The sequence below is a fragment of the Ictalurus punctatus genome, chromosome 19 (genome assembly GCF_001660625.3).
Source record: "Ictalurus punctatus breed USDA103 chromosome 19, Coco_2.0, whole genome shotgun sequence".
NCBI lineage: Eukaryota > Metazoa > Chordata > Actinopteri > Siluriformes > Ictaluridae > Ictalurus > Ictalurus punctatus.
Genome location: NC_030434.2, coordinates 27,454,650 through 27,468,538, shown reverse-complemented (window position 1 = coordinate 27,468,538; position 13,889 = coordinate 27,454,650). Strand labels below are relative to the sequence as shown.

General features: G+C 41.5%; 1 long non-coding RNA gene across 1 annotated transcript; it reads right to left on the bottom strand.

Moving 5' to 3' along the window:
* Positions 1-4,358: 4,358 nt before the first annotated feature.
* On the bottom strand, positions 4,359-6,251 carry LOC128635426 (uncharacterized). The gene is made up of 3 exons (XR_008398399.1): positions 6,020-6,251; positions 4,709-4,822; positions 4,359-4,546 (listed from the first exon to the last, which is right to left on the bottom strand). It is a non-coding gene; the product is annotated as an uncharacterized LOC128635426 (long non-coding RNA).
* Between the last annotated feature and the right edge of the window lie 7,638 nt (positions 6,252-13,889).

Sequence of the window (13,889 nt, the reverse complement as noted above, 5' to 3'; positions counted from 1 at the left end):
ATTTTGCATGTCTCCCTGTGCTTCGGGGGTTTCCTCCAGGTCCTCTGGTTTCCTCCCCCAGTCCAAAGACATACGTTGTAGTCTGGTTGGCGTTTCCAAATTGTCTGTAGTGTGTGAATGTGTGTGCGATTGTGCCTTGTGATGGGTTGGCACCTTGTCCAGGGTGTCCCCAGCCTTGAGCCTCGAATTCCCTGGGATAGGCTCCAGGCTTCACGACCCTGTGTAGGATAAGCAGTACAGAGAATGGATGGATGGATGATGATTACTGACATTTTTATATTTAACCTATAAAGAGAAATTACTCTGAAGGACCTAATTCAGGGGTTCCCATACTTTCTGGGCAAACGCCCAAAATGGACCCCAAACCTTGTTTGTAGAGGTGTTGTGTTGTCTGCCTGTATGTCCATCCAAGATTCTCGTTAACATGATTTCTCAAGAACAAGTGGGTGAATGTTTGTAGGATTTGTATGGAATCATGATTGTTACCAGCAGATGAACTGATTAGATTTTGGAATTGAAATAAAAAGGGTCAAAGTCACAGCAAGGTCAAGTGTTTCACATGGTTCTTTTAAAGTTTGTATTATATTTTAAGGGTATTTCAGGCGTATACATTAGTAACGAGAAGGCAACATGAGAGGGTTTTTATAATTCAGACACCAAATGTAATAGTAAACTCGCTTAGTGTTAGAACTCAATAGCGGTATAAAATAGTACATAAGTATGTGATTTGAAATGCAACATTAGTTTATTTAGGGGAGGTAGATGGATGGGGTAATTTATCGTTTTCTGTTCTGAGATTAAATATATACACTCAAATGTGGCTTATCTGAATGTGACTCAGTAACTTTTCAAAATATTAGCACACGATGGCTTTGATATTTGTTTACTTATTTGTAAATTAAATCAAATATCGCAAAAAAGAGCAGATTGTGAGTTTCTGTCTTTGTAAATCAAGTGACCCCTAGTTTCTGAACCCTGACTGTTGTTAAAAGTGCTATACAAATAAATGGAATTGAATTTAATTCACATTCAGAATTTAAAATTAAATATTGTTGTTTTATTCACAGTACAGTGTAAGAATATGCTAAAAAAACAAATAAAATAGACAAAAAGATGTGTATAATGAAGCATGATCTGTAAATAATCTACATGTAACAGAATAAGGAAACAGTAGTATAAGGAAGTAGTGTGTGTGAGCGTGTGTGTGTGTGTGTGTGAGAGAGAGAGAGAGAGAGAGAGAGAGAGAGAGTTAGTCGTCAGCATGTTGTGTGTAACTGGTCACACTTCATTTTGAGAACTAGGATTCAAACACACTGAGGTAAGAATCACTTACACTTTATATTTATATAATAATAATAATGGACTCAGCTACATTCATTTGTCTGTTTATTGATGACACGATTGTGTCTCATTCTAACACACACACACAGTTTTAGTCCACAGTAGAGTGTGTAAGTTAATTCTGTGTTCAAGATAAATTCAGACAGCAAATGTAGAGGGGCCCAACAGTGGCAGCTTGGCAGTTCCAGGACTTGAACCCCTGACCTTCCACTCAGTAACTCAGAGCCTTAACCACCAAGCCACCACAAAGAACTCGCTGAGGATCTGAAAAAAAGAATTGTTGCTCTACATAAAGATGGCCTAGGCTATAAGAAGATTGCCAAGACCCTGACACTGAGCTGCAGCACGGTGGCCAAGACCATACAGCGGTTTAACAGGACCGGTTCCACTCAGAACAGGCCTCGCCATGGTCCACCAAAGAAGTTGAGTGCACGTGCTCAGCGTCATATCCAGAGGTTGTGTTTGGGAAATAGACGTATGAGTGCTGCCAGCATTGCTGCAGAGGTTGAAGGGGTGGGGGGTCAGCCTGTCAGTGCTCAGACCATACGCCGCACGCTGCATCAGATTGGTCTGCATGGCTGTCGTCCCAGAAGGAAGCCTCTTCTAAAGATGATGCACAAGAAAGCCCGCAAACAGTTTGCTGAAGACAAGCAGACTAAGGACATGGATTATGAGAACAAGATAAACTTATTTGGTTCAGATGGTGTCAAGCGTGTGTGGCAGCAACCAGGTGAGGAGTACAAAGACAAGTGTGTCTTGCCTACAGTCAAGCATGGTGGTGGGAGTGTCATGGTCTGGGGCTGCATGAGTGCTGCGGCACTGGGGAGCTACAGTTCATTGAGGGACCCATGAATCCCAACATGTACTGTGACATACTGAAGCAGAGCATGATCCCCTCAGTTCGGAGACTGGGCCGCAGGGCAGTATTCCAGCATGATAACGACCCCAAACACACCAAGACGACCACTGCCTTGCTAAAGAAGCTGAGGGTGAAGGTGATGGACTGGCCACGCATGTCTCCAGACCTAAACCCTATTGAGCATCTGTGGGGCATCCTCAAACGGAAGGTGGAGGAGCACAAGGTCTCGAACATCCACCAGCTCCGTGATGTCGTCATGGAGGAGTGGAAGAGGACTCCAGTGGAACCTGTGAAGCTCTGGTGAACTCCATGCCCAAGAGGGGTAAGGCAGTGCTGGAAAATAATGGTGGCCACACAAAATATTGACACTTTGGCCCAATTTGTACATTTTCACTTAGGGGTGTACTCACTTTTGTTGCCAGCGGTTTAGACATTAATGGCTGTGTGTTGAGTTATTTTGAGGGGACAGCAAATTTACACTGTTACACAAGCTGTACACTCACTACTTTACACTGTAGCACAGTGTCATTTCTTCAGTGTTGTCACATGAAAAGATATCATCAAATATTTACAAAAATGTGAGGGGTGTACTCACTTTTGTGAGATACTGTACATGTTTCTTGAAAACAGATTATTCCAGACTTAATCAAACACCTTCTAAAAATAATAAATTCTTCCCTTAGCACTGGCTATGTACCTAAATCATTTAAAGTAGCAGCTATCAAACACCTGATTAAAAAACCTGACCTGGACCCCATCAGCTTTCCAGCTATAGGCCAACATCAATCTCCCAAGCTGAAAGCCTGCAGCCACACCAGCCTTTTGTGGATGAAATTGAAGATTTTAAGATTTAAGATTTTTTAACATTTCAGAACAGTGACAAACCATCTGCAAGATATTAGAAAAGTTTGTATCACAGCAGCTCTGCTCGTACTTACATAGGAATAACATTCATGAAATGTATCAGTCAGGATTTAGAACTCATTATAGCACAGAGACAGCGTTAGTTAAAGTAGTAAATGATCTTCTACTGACCGCTGATCAGGGTTGTGTCTCCTTGCTTGTGTTACTTGACCTTAGTGCAGCTTTTGATACTATAGATCATACTATTCTCCTTGATAGACTAGAAAATGTTGTTATGCATACTGAGGTAAAGTTTGGTTTTCCACAAGGTTCTGTTTTTTTTCTTAGGTAAAGGAGCAGATCTAGAGGGCTCATAGGCCCAAAGTTCACCCAAGTTTGTTGATGGTGGAGTGGCTGGCTGCTTATGTCACAGGGTGCCTTTGTGTCTGTGTTACCTTCTGGCTGTCCCTTAGTTATGCTGTCATAGCTAGTCTTGCCAGAGTCCCTGCTTGCACTCATGCAAACTACATTGTCCTTAACCATTACGGGACAATAAGCATACCTAATAATATCTCTCTCTCTCTCTCTCTCTCTCTCTCCTTCTGTCGAAATACACATGATAATCCTGAGATACCAGTGATCCTGACCCCTTTTGCTCTCCAGACCTGCCTGATCCATCCCGATTACCTACTTCTGGGGGTAGTTCTCATCAATTGGAAGTTGCATGCTGCTGCTGACGATGTCCCCACATGGTACAGCTTAAAGATCATTGAGATCGCTGAGGATGGTCCCACTTAAAAACCATAAAGATGGCTTTGGACCACAATTCATATGAACAGTTATGCTGTCATGGCTAGGACAACACTTGCTATTACAGCTTTAGGACTGCAATTACCACAAACAGTTCTGCACTTGAGTCTCTATCAGTGAACAGTGGAGAAGTTCAACAAAACAGACTTCATGTAGAAACTGTAATGAATTTCCTGGTTACACAACTGCACTATTTGAGCATGTAGTATTAGCACATTTATAGAAGGGATTTACTTAATTATAACTGTACTATCCGGTGTCACCCAGATGAAGATGGGTTCCCTTGTGAGTGCGTTTCCTCTCAAGGTTTCTTCCTCATATCGTCTCAGGTAGTTTTTCCTTGCCACAGCCGCCTCTGGCTTGCTCATTAGGGATAAATTCATAGATTTCAAATCTATATCCTGAATTTATATATTTCTCTAAAGCTGCTTTGAGAATGTCCATTGTTAAAACCTCTATACAAATAAAACTGAATTGAATTGAAGTGAAGTGAAGTTTAGGTAGGTGGTTTTAATGTTACCTCTGATCAGTGTATAGTTACAATATGGTTCACTTGTCAATGGAAATAACAGCAAAATGTTATTTAATATATATTAAACAGCAAAGTGTCTCTTTACATTGGCACCCTGTCCAGGGTGTACCCTGCCTTGTGCCCGATGTTCCCTGGGATAGGCTCCAGGTTTCCCCGTGACCCTGAAAAGAAATAAAGCAGTAGAAGATGGATGGATGAATGGATGGATGTCTCTTTACCAACTCCTTTTTATCTGTAAGTGATTTATCTCAATATTCAGTATCAAGTGCAATGCAAATCTGTAGCGAAGAATGTCCCACATCCAGGAATTAAACTAATCTCACCTTTCTGGTCCTCTTTGGTATGATTGTGCTCACTTTCTTCTGAGGAGTTCTCTGGATCCGGACCCTCTTTCTTCTCAAATAAGGAGGGCAGCATGTCCAGGTTTTCATCCTCAGCTGGTTGGGATCACAAATCACAAAGCTCTTTCATGCATGTTGCATGTTATAGCAGCTATGTATTAAAGAAAACAGGAATTCAGGAGTTGGATTTGTCCTATACAACATGGAGACAACTGTAAACAGTAACAGCAGAAGGGGGAAATAGTAAGAAATAGAAATGATAGTGGACACAGCAGTAGTATGTATAAGTTAGTAGTATATATAAGATATAAGAAGTTAAATTACAGTCAGATCACAGATGAGAAGTTTTAAAGCATCATGAGCACTAAACTACATTTTCTGAGATTTTAACAGAGGTTTGTATCGCACATCATATAAGACAATCTTAGCATCTGTTAAGTTGAATTGTAGGAGAAAGCTGGTTAATTTTTAGCTTTTTTCTGCTATTTTCATCTTCCTGGTTTAAAATCTCGGTCACAGGCGGTGATGTGGCATTGTACTATGGTACTTCGATGACGTGTCGGTGTCTCATAATTATCCATGAGCCTGCGTGTTCTTATCCAGCTCTCCATTTTCTCCACCTGAGTTTTGAATGGGAACGTGAGAACAGTCAATTGTGCATATAACTCCAGGATAAAACAGCTCTTCTATAAAATCCAGCAGATGTTTCTCCTGTTGGGGCAAATCTTATAAACTGATTTTTCAAGGCTGCAATTGCCCCTGATATGCTTCCAACAATTCTGCTCACAGTTGATTTATGTATTCAAAAGAGGTCCCCATCCACCATTTGGAAACAACCAGTAGCATAAAAGTGCAAGGCTATTAAAAGTTGGAGCATGGGTGGTATGGCTGCATTTTGGTCACTGCCATGGCTAATTACAGGTTCATTTTTTTTATTTAATCTAATCACAATTTCCTTGCTGAACCGGTACCTGATCAGCAACATCTTAAAACTGAACAGGGTTGAGACAGTTATTTTCCACTTATTTTTCTGCGAGGAATTTTCTCCAATCCAGCAAATAAATGCTGCCATTTTGACAATTTAAACCTCCTCAATAGCAAGTTTAAATTTAATGGAGCAACAAGATTATAGTTAATCCAGGTTTATTGTGAAATTAAATCCAGGATTAAAGTGATGGTTTAAATGTAAGCCTTCTTATTTTTAAACAAGGTTTAAAGTTTGGTGCAACAGAATTACTAGATAAACCTCCATTTAATCGAGATTTAAGTTGAATACTTATTGGTGCAACCCACCCATAGTCTCTTAGCGAAGGGTTAGCTCACAATAAACAAAGTAAACAGGCTAACTGTACAATAGAAAATTAAAAAAAAATAAAAAAAATAGCAAAAACCGATTATATCAGAATCTTTCTTCAATTTATGGTGAACAGAATGACAACAAGAATATCCTAGTGTGCATATTCCCTAAAATAATTGCTTGAAAGTATTAAATACGAAGCAATATAGCTAGAAGACACTACTCTGTCCTGCCCTGTCCTGCTCTGTTCTGTTCACAGGTGGCACGAAAACCGTTAAAAACGCAAGGACCCCTACAAATACCTCATTTAGAAAGGGGCAGATATTACGCCTGATCAGAAATAAACATTTGTAGAAACAGCTCTACAAACACTACAGTACAACGATTATATTCCATTAATTAATCTATTCAGTCTGTATTATGTACGTCTATACGTTAGTTAGTTAGAGTAACACAATATTCAGACGGACAACCAGTTCTTACGTTGATCTTTACAGCATCGCTACCCGGAAGTACTTGGTTTACATGTTGTGCAGATCACTGGAAAATGGCGTGAAGGCTTTGAGGTTTGGGACTGATTCCAAAACAAGCGCAGTAAAATTTAGCGCACAGAAGCGCTTGAGCACATATTCACTCCATACACAACCTATTTATTTATTTATCATAGTAATACTTTATTCATAATGGTATGTATATACATATTTATTTTTGGTTTGCAGATTCTAGGCTGTTAAATTCGAGTAGGTTTTATATAGAACTACACATTAATCAGTTTAACCACGGTTCCTTCACATACAAACACAAACATTTTTTCTTTTTTTCCACAAAGAACAACATTAAAACCAATAAAAATCTTTTATTTAAAAGTATTATAACCAATTTCCTTAACATATGTGCTTATAGTAGTGTACCTGCTGTTATAGTGAGATGAGTAATAAGTCATAAGTCAGAGTAATAAGACTCTGACTCTCCCTGAGTATATATACAATATATTTCCTGATACACATAATAATAAACAAACATTCACATACTTTACTCCTGTGTAATTACTGAGCAGAATTGTAAATGATATAGCTTTCACCATATTGTGCTATTACCACACAAAAGACTGGCAGTTTAAATTTTTACCTCTGAGACAATCGTAAAGTAATTAAAAAAAAATATTTTATTTAACTACACAGGTTTCTTATTTTCATAAATAAATAACATCCTTTGATAACAGCTGGAGTGCTATACACTCTGTACATATTAGTACAAAACTACTATACATGGTCTTTTATGCCATTTAAAACGACGTATTGGTCCTACATGAGGGCTGTGTGGGTAGGCTGCATTCTAGCATGGCATGAAAATCACACTTCATATTCAGAACAGATAATGAATACATTTTCCTTGTGTCACACGCTGCTCTCAGAAGGCATTAAATACGCAAATAAGTCCTAACAGTCCTAACATATACATACAGTTTAGTGCAAATGTTTGCATCGCCTATGATCCATTTTAATGGAAGAAATGTAATGTATCTATTCTACGATTTATCTACAAGAAAATAGAAAAAAGTAAACATTAAATGCGGTGTATCCAAAGAATCAGAAACATCTCCAAACAGGGCACACGGTGGCTTAGTGGTTCGCCTCACACCGCCAGGGTCGGGGTTCGATTCCTGTGGCTCTTTGTGTGCGGAGTTTGCATGTTCTCCCCGTGCTGCGGGGGTTTCCTCCGGGTACTCCGGTTTCCTCCCCCAGTCCAAAGACATGCATGTAGGCTGATTGTTGTGTCTGAAGAAAGAAATCATCTAAAAAAAAGTCACAACAGACTTGTCAAGAATAATGGGCAAAGATTGGACTAGGTGGAGCCAATATTAAAACTGACAGGATCCAAATGTTCAGAGGCAATTATAAAGACAAAAGGTGGGCCTACCAATTAATGAAACGAGATACAATTTTTCATTTACTTTTGTATTTTTATAGTACAAAATATGCATGTTTTTATAGTAACATACATAATTTTGACATTGTAGTTAACGGACAAACGTGTGAAACACAAGAAATGAAATGTCTGGCTACTAGTAAAATTTCTAAGGGTATGCAAAATTTTGCACTCAGCTTTATCATTCCCTGTAGTGAATCCACAACATGTGGAGTAAAAGGCACTGCATACAACTACAGTTTTGCTCGTTTATCCACTGGGGCTGCATATTAGTGTACAACCATACAGTTTAATCAATTAATCTGCTAGCAGGTTAATCTGTTAATCCTCTTGTTGCAGTCCTGAAGATAGAGGACATTACTTGGGCATAGGCTACCTCACATCCCGCTACACCAACAACTTCACCCTGTAGTTCAATGTTCAGTACATATCCTTATAAATTTCCTGCAGTAGTGGATGGAGAGAAGCATCCTGTGTTTCCTTAATGTCCTGGACTAACTGTGCATGCTCCGTTATGAGCTGCCAAAGGTCAGCAAGTTTCTGCAGGAGTTTGGGGAAGAGCAAGGTGTTGTCAGGGTGGTTGGTCTGCAGGTGAAGCCTCAGAGCATGAATGATACTTTCTTGAATGCATTCGACATGTGACACGTTCCCTAGTCCTGGTCAGTCTGCAAGAGTTGGGAGTTGGCAGTGGGGGTGGGGGTTGTGGAGGCATAACCAAAGACAGAGAGAAATATAGAAATAGAGTAAGAGAAATGCTGAACATTATTTCTACAGAAATTAATGACCACATATAGAGTTCATTGCATGGCATGTTAAACAGGGATCATGTGAAAGAAAGAGTGAGCATGCAGCAGGCTGTAGTTAAAGTGTCCGGTCATACAGAACCCTGTGGGCTGCACTTGGAGTAAACACTACTTGGAAGCTGTGGATATATTTGCTGAAGGAGAGCAAAAAAATCAGAAAAAGACACTCTAAACAGTCTCTTTTTTTCTTAATGTTTATTTACCCTTATAAGCTTGATTACATATTTTACCATATAAGCTTGTTAAGAAACTAACAAACTGCTCCAGTAGTAGTCAGTTTTTGTAAATTCACATTGCAACTACACTGTAAAAAAAGGATACGTGCCCTTTCAAAGGGAACTTCAACGTTGCGTTTAGCATAACACTACTGGAGCGCCCTTTCGTGTGACCGGCGTCTGAAGCTTGAGTAAAATCATGCCTATTTATAGGCCTGCCATGATCAGGTGACGTGGCAATTAAGCGCGTCGCATGATATATATATATGGCACCTGTGAACCGCGCCATCAGCCTTAATATCTTCAGCGAAAGACTGCATGTTAGTTGTTTGTGTAAAGAAACAAAAAGATGCTTCATTTCTTCGCTATTTTTTCTCAAAATCTCAGAACGTTTCTATCCCTTAAAAAAAAAAGCCGTATTACGCCTTGCTCCCGTTTCATCACAGGGAATAGTGCACACTGTCTGGGTGAAGTGTTTACAGGTCTAGCATGTGATGGCGGCCTCTAGAGGCTGCGCATGGTAATGCCTAAATTCAGCAGCTCGGCTCGCGCTCTCCTCGGAAGCCGAAGCGAGTTGGGTTTCGGAGCCTAGCGGATTTGGGCCGGCCGCTGCCGAGGCAGCTAGCCATCTCAGGTTCGGGGGATCTCTTATGGATCTTGAAGAGGAACCGGAGACGAGCGCTGCTCTATGTCTTGCTCTTTCTTTCGGGTTCAGCTCTCTACTGGATTTTGGAGCTCGCGTCGCGGCGACTCCTTCCGCTATGGAAAGTCAAAAGGGGAAAACACACACACACACACACACACACACACACAAATAATAGTAATAATTTCTCTCTGACTCCGAGGAGCCAGAAGGGTGTACTAAAAACTGAGAGCAGCATATAAAGAGCTGTTTGAAGTGATTACTAAGGCTGGATGAGCCTTTTTCTCCCTACTGAAAGTAGATCCATCCCTCACACTGCAGAAACTCCCCTGTCTTCCAGAAGTGCATGACAAAATATCAGGCTTCTGGGGGAAAACCATTCATAAGACGTATTTATACCCCGACGATGTTGGATTATTCGGCCATTGTGGGAATGAACAGCATGGCTATTTATCTGTGCTGAAGGTGGAGGAGGTGCTTGCGAGCTACCTCTCTCCATCGACGGCAGATAATTAAGGGCCTTGTAACCATGTAAGGCCACCGTTGCATTGGTGGGCAAGGCCTATGTAGTAATAGTCTTGCTAGTGGGTCACTGCAGACAATGACAGTGTTGTAGGCTTACCAAGCAGACCTGCTGAGTGAGCTCGACATATGGCGGCATTCTGCCTTCCCTGTTGTGTTGAGTTCACCTGGGCATCCACGAGTGAAGCCCGGGCAAGCACTAGTGCGAGGGAGACACAGAAGGTGAGTATGGCAGCCCGCCAACCCCCGCAGGCAGCCAGGGGAACTGGGCGGCCACAATCGCGGTCTGCTCCTAGGCCCACATTTACATTTGCATTACATTTATTCACTTAGCAGACGCTTTTATCCAAAGTGACTTACAAATGAGAAAAGGCTCTCAGGCCTAATTTGAGAACGGTCATAAAGGCCAAGCAGGCAAAGAAGAATGGTCCTGAGGGGCCGTGGAGGGACGTATCAGGGGACATGAGGTTGTTAGTGCAGTTAGCCCCCAGTGCTACTGCAGGGCCTCCCCTAGCCAAGGCTGTCCCAAGTTTTCAGTGTTCTCTGGTCAGCAAGCTGTCACAGGGCAAGGAAAATCTCATGCTTTCACTCCAATACAATGTGTAATAGTTAACGTCACTAAAAGACTGTCTGGCAGCATGGAAACTACTGTCAAATGGGTCTCCATGGATTCTGTCTACTGTAGAAAAGGGTTACCGGGTCAAATGGGTCTCCATGGGTTCTGTCTACTGTAGAAAAGGGTTACCTGGTCCGCAAAAAAAAGGAGTATGGGGCCAATTTTAGATCTGCATCATCAGAACTGTACTCTTCGGACATGCAGGTTCAAGATGCTGACGCCCAAACTTATCGTTCCACAGATTCAGTTTGTGGACTGGTTTGTGATGATAGATTTAAAAGGTACATATTTCCACATAGAAATATCGCTAGCTTTAACCCCTCACACCTTCACAAAGTGCATGGATGTCACTCTGGCTCCATTGTGACTCCAGGGTATCCGTGTACTAAACTACCTGGACGACTGGTTAATTCTAACACGATCCAGGGAACTGGCGATTCAACATCGAGATGTTGTTCCCACCCACATGAAGAGCTTGAGGCTCAGGTTGAACCTCAGAAAAGTATGCTTTCCCCAGTGCAGTGGACAACTTTTCTAGGGGTTATAAGGATTCTACTACGATGACGGCGTTTCTATACCCAACATGCGTAGGGTCAATCCTATCAACACTGAGCAAGATAAAGCTGGATCTTGGGAGACTATTGGAGCTTATGGGCCTATTGCACAGGAGACCGTTCAGTGGTGGCTGAGAATTTTGGGGTTTTGTCCAAGGACGAAACCTCTGAGAATAATCAGTGTCACATGGCGATGCCTACGTGCTCTGATAATTTTAGTGTCCCCGATTTCTGCCATTGAGTCACACTCTAGGGGTGTCTCCTTAGCGCACGACGGTAATGACAGACACCTCCCTCATGGGCTGGAGCGCGGTCTTAGACAGCTGTCCAGCTCACAGTATCTGGTGCGGCCCTCATCTGGAGCGGCATATAAATTGCCTAGAAATGTGGGCCATATGTCTAGCACTGAAATTCCTCCTTCCTCAATTCAGAGGTCACCATGTGTTTACAGACCACACCGGTGGTCTCATATATTGACCACCAGGGCAGAAGGAAAGTTTGTCAGTGAGTGCCATGTACATTCTGGGAATATGGGGTCAGACATCCTGCTGAGAAAGGGGCTGAGGCCCAGGAATTGGTGGCTCCATCCACAAGTGGTGGAGTGCATATGGCGAGGTTTGGCCAGGCGGGACTGCATGTGTTCGCCTCCGAGGAGACAACACACGGCCCGTTGGGGTTCACCCTCACTCCAATTAGGGCTGGACGCCATGGTGCATATGTGGCCGAGGTGCCATGGTGCATATGTGGCTGTATGCTTTTCCCCCGATCGCTCTGCTCCCACAAGTTCCAGCGAGAGTTCGCCAAGACAGTCTATGTCTGCTGCTAGTAGCACCTTATTGGCCAGCTTGAATATGGTTCTCAGAGATAATATCCCTGCTAGATGGCACTCCTTGGGAGATTCCCATCTGCAGGGATCCACTGTAGACCCAGTGAACTGCGCAGTAGCTACAGTCCTGGAGTTCTTACAAGAACCTTTCTCAGTGGGGTGGGCTCCTTCTACAATTAGGGTTTACAGTACGTGGCCGCCATTTTGGCCAGCCATGCCCCTGTTGATGGAGCCTCTTTGGGGCAACATCCTCTAACTTTGAGGTTTGTGTGTGGTGTCAGGTGGCTGAGGCCCATCTGCAGGTTCATACTTTCCTGGGACCTTTCTGTGGTCCTGGAAGGTCTGTCAGGTGCCCCATTTGAGCCCTTAGAGTGGATCTACTGTCTCAAGCCAGAGGGCTGATTTCTCACCCTCGGCCAGAACTATGGAAACTGTGCGTCTGGCCCCTGAGGGGCACCAGCTCATAGATTCTGGTCTCACAACTGAGGTTGTAGAAACCATGTTAAACACTAGAGCACCATCCACAAGGAAATTGTATGCACTCCAGTTGTGGCTTTTTGTCATGTGGTGTGAGGAACGTCAACTAGACCCAGTGAACTGCGCATTTGGTGTATTTGGTGTAAAGAAATTGATTTCTCAACTTAAAAATTTTGAGGTAATTAGTTTCCTCAAATGTTTTGAGTTAAATGAACTATCCGGTTTTACAGTGTACAATCTGTTAGATGACCTACTAATTTTTGTATACTTTAATTTTCTGAGCACTTTGTAGCTATAGCAGAGCACAAGGCAATGTCTAACCATCACCAACAAAGAGTAGAGGCTAGAATAAAGTAATTCTCCTTGTAAAACAGTAACATGGACTGACTGAACTGATGTTTCTGCCTGTTTTCTTGTTCTACTCCCTATGAAATCTCTCAGAATAAACCAGTTTAATGTAACCCCACAATGCATTCAATATAATACAACCAATAGATGAAATCAATTTAAATCGATATCAATTTCTTGTTGTCAATAATATAAGCTAACACTTTTAATGCTCTTCAGCCACATCAGACTGTTTATAACTGGGATTTGCACTTGAGTGGCCAATGAGAAGCAGCTCAGTTTCATGTAACTCACTCTCCTCTTGATTGTGAAATGAAAAGACAGTTTAAAGTTACAAATAAAGAAGCAGGTTTGCATCTATAGAAGGGCACATTAAACAGTATTTAGTAATTTCTAATATCATAAGTTTTTGTGCTGCTCAGGTGGAAACTCAACCTCAATGTGAAAGTCCTGCACAATTAATTCCATATTACAACGTTACCTATTGTTTGTTGCATGTGTTTGTTTTGAGTTGTCTATGGAGCTAAATAAAGTTAGTTATTGAATTGTTATTGAGAAACGTGGTTTTTACTATTTTTTATAATAGTAAAATATTTTTTGCAATGGCTCTTTTGAAAAAATGCATCAACCAAATTTTTTTTATGTATTCCTAAAAGTGAGAACATAATTGGGCCCAGATTGTTAATTCCCTTCCACAGTCAGCAGCAAGATTAAGCCATCAGGAACAAGCTCAGGGTGACATAGCAAGGGACCATGGGTTACCTACATAATGTTCCCATTTAAAGCATTTTGGTTTAAAAGGTTCTGATCACATTTGTTTATTTGTTTTTAATGTTTCTGTACTATCTGTACATATTTACTCCTCATTTGTTATTTCATAGTGATCAATGTTGCATAAAAGTATATGCTTTATATTTATCTGAGTTTAATATG